Source organism: Alnus glutinosa, chromosome 1, assembly GCF_958979055.1.
Source record: "Alnus glutinosa chromosome 1, dhAlnGlut1.1, whole genome shotgun sequence".
Classification (NCBI taxonomy): Eukaryota; Viridiplantae; Streptophyta; class Magnoliopsida; order Fagales; family Betulaceae; genus Alnus; species Alnus glutinosa.
Genome location: NC_084886.1, coordinates 39,481,817 through 39,487,662, shown reverse-complemented (window position 1 = coordinate 39,487,662; position 5,846 = coordinate 39,481,817). Strand labels below are relative to the sequence as shown.

The 5,846-nt window shown below is 35.5% G+C and overlaps 1 long non-coding RNA gene across 1 annotated transcript; it reads right to left on the bottom strand.

Annotated features, from left to right (window-relative positions):
* Positions 1–534: 534 nt before the first annotated feature.
* On the bottom strand, positions 535–3,379 carry LOC133880841 (uncharacterized). Its single transcript, XR_009902441.1, has 2 exons — positions 2,945–3,379; positions 535–1,783 (listed from the first exon to the last, which is right to left on the bottom strand). It is a non-coding gene; the product is annotated as an uncharacterized LOC133880841 (long non-coding RNA).
* Between the last annotated feature and the right edge of the window lie 2,467 nt (positions 3,380–5,846).

Here is a 5,846-nt window from a genome sequence, read left to right as displayed (position 1 = left end):
TAACCAATTAATATATACCGACCAATATGTATTTGTTACTTAATTTATGCTTACATATAGTATATTGTTTATTACTATATATATATATATATATATATATATATATATACGAGTCGAGCCTTAATAAACGAGTCGATCCTTATACGAGCGGGTTCACGAGCTTTAGTCGAGTCGAGCCGAGTTTATACGAGTTTGCATTGTTTAATAATCGAGTTTGATTTTCGTGTTCACGAATAGCTCATTTAATAATCGATTCGAGCACGAGTCGAGTTTATTCGAACCGATCTCGAGTAAGCTCACGAGTAGCTCAGCTCGTTTACACCCCTAAGCGTGTTAGTCCGGGATTACCATCCCCTCACTTAACGTTTATTGGTTTGTTACTGGAAGCCAAAGGTTCCAGCGTCAGGTTATTTATTAGGTTCAACCGAGATCTGACGGTCCCACCACTGGCCTATAACCCCCTCTGCCTACCAGCTCGTTATTAAGCAGTTTAATTAAAAATATAAAACATGTAAAATCACATGCACAACCAAATAAACAAATCCATAATCATGACATTATAGAAAGTTACAAATAAGTATTCTAGAAATACTTAGAGCATCTGTATTGAACTCGGCATTTCAAACATTTTACTAAATTTTGGTGAAACTTCTCAAAATCACCTATGCATCAAGCTCTCCAATCCTTCACCAAAATAGTTCTTGTCAGAATCCTTCTCCAGATTTAACGCCCATTTGATCCCACGCTATTCATTTTTTATTATTTTTGTTCATTCTCGTGCCATTCTTCACATCCTCCGTCACCTGCAAGATCGCCACTTTCCTCCGCATGAACCGAAACCCAGCTTGCTGCTTCTAGGCACTGGGCCAACTCGCCTAGGCAATTCCAGTGGCTTTGGACCGACGAGAATGAGATCGAGCTCCTCCAGGGATTTCTCAACTACACGACATCGTGAACGCCGACAACGCAACCGGCCGAGAACCCTGAGAACGCAACCTTCAAAATCTACCGCAAGATCTAGAGCAACGCCAAGAATGCAACCAGCCGCCTCGTCGTCGATGTCGACAACTGTCTTCAACTACGAAGATTCCAACCTCAAAAACCCTAATTTCACCGATGAAATAGGCGAGAAGATGCTGAATTTTACCCCGAATTTCCCTTCCCAAAATGTGAGTTTCATTCTTTGTTTTCAATTGATTTTGGGTTTGAAATTGAAACTTTTCTCGCCCACTGTCTATCAACAAACTTTTCCCAAATCATTCAAGTGAAATTAATGAACGATTGGGTGGGTAGCGGAAGATTCTGTAGAATCAATGATGCAGAATCAACGGCCGTAACCTCCCTTCCAATTGCTCAATCTCGTTCGACTGTTGATGCGAGACCCAGTTCGATGATTGGAGGACGATGTGTTTTTTCCTTTGGCTATTCGGATTTTGGTTTTGATGTGTTGGGTTTTTATGCTTTTCTTCGGTTGTGTATCACTGTGGTTTGGAAAGGTTGTAGGTTAGGTGCTCGATCTTTTTTCTGACCCAGGACACTAGATGAGTATTCATGCTGGGATTGTTTGATGTAAGAAATCAGTTAAAAGTGGTTGGTCTCAAATCTAATAAAAAATAATATATAATTAAAATAGAGAAATATTTAGAGAGTTTGATATAGGAAGTTTTTAAAAGTGCGAGATAAAAAAAAAAAAAAGTAGATTGCTTGGCTAAAATTTGGAGATAATTTAGCTACTTTGATGAGGATGCTCTTACAACCCTTTTCCTGAGTCTCTTCTCATCATCTGCAATAACATATATATATATATATATATATATATATATATATAGAATATTAACATCATCACTCCTAAATATTAATTATATTCACAGATTCGATTATCAATTAACCTTGGCAAAATCCTTCTTAAATTCTTAACATATCTCACATATTAATTTCCAAACACTTTGTATATCTTTCCATAAATCTATTAAAACTCACATTATTACCACGTATCGTTTTAGACACCCCAAAATCATTTTTTTTCTCTTATAATAAAATACACCATTAAAACAATTACTAAAAACCATTCTACCCAATACAAATAATCTCACAAGATTTCATATTCATCCAAAACTCATTATTAACCATACTCACTGTTAATCCCAATTCCAGAAACTTAACAAATACAACCTAAATAAGAGGAAGCAATTAACACAATAAACACTCCGCCATAACACTATCTAACTAAGACATCACTAAAAATCTTCATTACAACTTAACAAAGAATGCAGGAAAATCACACGGCCAAACACAACATTCAGCCATAACACCTATACACAAGACAAGACACAACTCCACCAAGAAGGGAAATCCTTACCGAATCTAGAACAACCCATAAACTGCCGAACACTCGCAATCCACAAACGGCTAAACTAAGAACAACACACACACTCACTTGGAACAGGGGAAACACAGCCAAAAACCCAAAGCCATTACTCAACCATCCAGCAACCGACCGAAACAGGGAAACACACAACATCCTAGTACACACAAGTCACTCCAAAATACTCACCAACCAAAACTCAACAATAAACCCAATCGGTTGAATCTACAAAATACCCATAACCGAAATAGAGAAGACTCAGTTTAACAGAGACAATCGACCAACAGAAGGAGACCAAAACAGAGGAAATCAACACACAAAAACCCATTTCAGTCCATAAACCTAACCGGCCAAATATCCAACCGAACATTAACCAAAACCCTCACCGGACAAACACTACAGCCGAAACCCATACACACACAGCCGTACAAAATCCCACTCCACCGGCCAATCAAGACCCAGAACACCCAATATTAGGACACCACGGTAACCGGCCAAAACCAAGAAGAACTCCGAAAAATCATCAATGCCCATTATATATTTCAATAACAAAACCAAATAACATCATTTAGAATTTACCTTGAGAATTCCTTAGGAATTTATCTGAGAACAACCCATAGAAAGTCTCACTGGAAACCACCGAAAATCACCACACAACTACCGGAAATCATCCTACGGTCGACCCACAGCCATCCCACCGGATTTCTACCCTGAACCGCCGGAAATCGCACCTCCAGACCACTCACCGGAGACCCAACGGCGAGCCATGGAGGATCGAACCTCTGCCTCTCTCCCTCTCTCGGTTTCTGCCTCCCTCTCCGACTGCATCTCTCTCGTCTCTCTCCCTCTGTTCCCATCTCTCCCCCGATCTCACTCTCGGTCTCTCTCATTCTCTGTTTCACTCACTCTCTCTCGAACCCACTCTCTGTCTCTCCCCCTCGCTCTCCGTTCGGTTTGAGGGAAAAGAAAGAAGAAAATGAAGAAAAGAAAGAAGAACAAAAGAGTATAGAAGAGGAAAGAGCAACGTGGAAAAGAAGAGGTGAGATTTAATATATAGTGAGAGAAAACTTGTTGATTAAGTTGAGAGATGATGACTCGTGATCGGCTTTGATCGCTGTTCAACATCTCCTCATATAATTTTTGAGTAATGATTCATTACCACTTAAATATATAATTTTTTACCATATTTCCTATATGACAAGGTGGTCCTCTACTACTTTTTGAGTTTTTTTATTTTCTAAAAATAAATTAAGGTGGGGGACCACCTTGCCACATAGACAAGGTAGTGAAAAGTTGTATATTTAGGTGGTAGTGAATCATTACTCATAGTTTTTAAGGGATAGTTCAATCAGCTGGAGACCAGACTTCATGAAGCGGAGGTCATTAGTTCGAATCCTCCTTCCCCCTCTTGTGTGAACATGCCCAAAAAAATAAAATAAAATAAAATAAAATAAAATAAAATAAAATAAAATAAAAACATCCCCTCACTTGAGGGTGGAAACTAGTATGTAAGTTTCACCCTTATGTGAGGGAGTGTCGTGCACATGTTGTGTTGGTGTAGTGAAAATAACATCTCCCTTTTTACTAACTCCAATTAAATTCTATCTTGGTTAATTTAATCAGAGTTAAAAGGTAAAATATCTAATTAATCCAGGGCTAAGTTTTATCTAGTTAATTTAACCTAGGTTAAACTAAAAATATTTATTCAAAACTTACTATTTACCTTTTTGCCGCAGATATTATTATCTCAGATTTTTACTATTTTAATTGAATTGATTAAAATATCAATTTAAGTCCTTTTTTAGTCTAGTTTGTTTCATAGCAAATATTATTATTCCAATAATATAATATCACTGACAATATTATTATACCAAATAATATTGTGCCAATAATAAATATTAATAATAATATTATTAATTAGCCTATTAAAATATTTAGTCTGTCTATTTAATAAATCATTAATATTATTAGAGTCCAATAATATTCTTAACAGCTCGATGTGAGTCATTGCATAAGTTATAGCATGCAATGATTATTCACACAACTATTTAAGACAGGTGGCACATAAATATTTATTTATCCGAATAATGTTGATCGAGTGACATAAAATGATTATCAATCGACAGGTCGATCGAGCAACAGGTATTGTCGATCAAGCAACTAAAAGTATGGATTGATCGTCACGAGTTTTAAATTCCATTTAAGACGGTATATTTTAAAATCTAGAGCGTTACAATTTTGGATATAAGTTTTAGAGTTAGGGTTGTGTTCAAGAAAAGTTTGGGGTTGATACAAAGAAAAATCAAGAGTTACAGATTTTGATCAATCAAACTCAATTTGGGTTGATCAAATTCAAATTTTATCAATCCAATTTGTTCAAATTTTTTGGACGAGGAATAGTTTGTTTGACAACATCACAAATTTGGATTGATAAAAAATAATTGGATCAATCAAACTTAAATTCGACCGATCAAAATTTAGGCAGTAGTGAAATTTTACCCTAGCCGACTTTGCTCAAATAACCTTGTCTTTTCCTAGTTTATATAAGCATCATAACCCACAACTTTGGGCGTGGAAGAGATGCTATTTTTCACTATATATTGTCCTGGAAAGTTTTCATCCATGTTCTTGAGCCTAAACAATACATAATTCTCTTATTCTTGTGCTAACAGAAATTCATGTCTTGAGAGCTTTTATTGCTTATTCTCTTTGAGTATTTCTTTCAAACTATAGAGTTTATCATCAAACGACTTTCAACCTATTTGAGTTCTGGTAAAGGAGATCAAATAGTAGAATTGTCCAGAGGCTCTAGGAGAACTATTGCGGTAACGGGCAAGTGAGTCGTTTACTTAGTACAAGAGTATGTCGATTGCAAAGGTTTTCTAAGTATGAATATCTTGTAATTTCTCAGTCTTCTATTGTAGATTGATTTCTTAGGTTTGGCTGCCTCAGTGTGGTTTTACTTTTGAAGAGTTTTTCAAAAGGTTTCTACTTCATCACCAAATTATTTGTGTTGATTGATTTATATTTGGTGAATGTTTGTATGGTTGTTAATTTTTAAATTCCGCATTATATTGGCATAAACCTATTCAATCCCTTTTCTAGGTGTTGTTTGGAGTCTTGGGCTATAATTTTCAACTAGCCACATGTAAAGTATTACTGCAAATAGCTTATTATATAGGCTTATCATCTTCGAATTACAAATTAAGGAGAATAAATGATTCGGGACATAACTAAAATTATTCTAACAGCGTATGATAGCAGTAGAAACTATGAATTGAAAATAGAAAAGGAAATTCAAGAAAAGAAAAAAAAAATAACAAATAGGGAAGAAAAAACCCCTAATTGCCCCAAATAAACAAACAAAGAAATAACTCTGAAAGACTTTAAAAATTAATTGATACTTTAAAACTTCATCCCAAAATAATACAGACCTGCATTTATATAAGCAAAGTTTGAATACTTAATTTCCAAGAAAAAT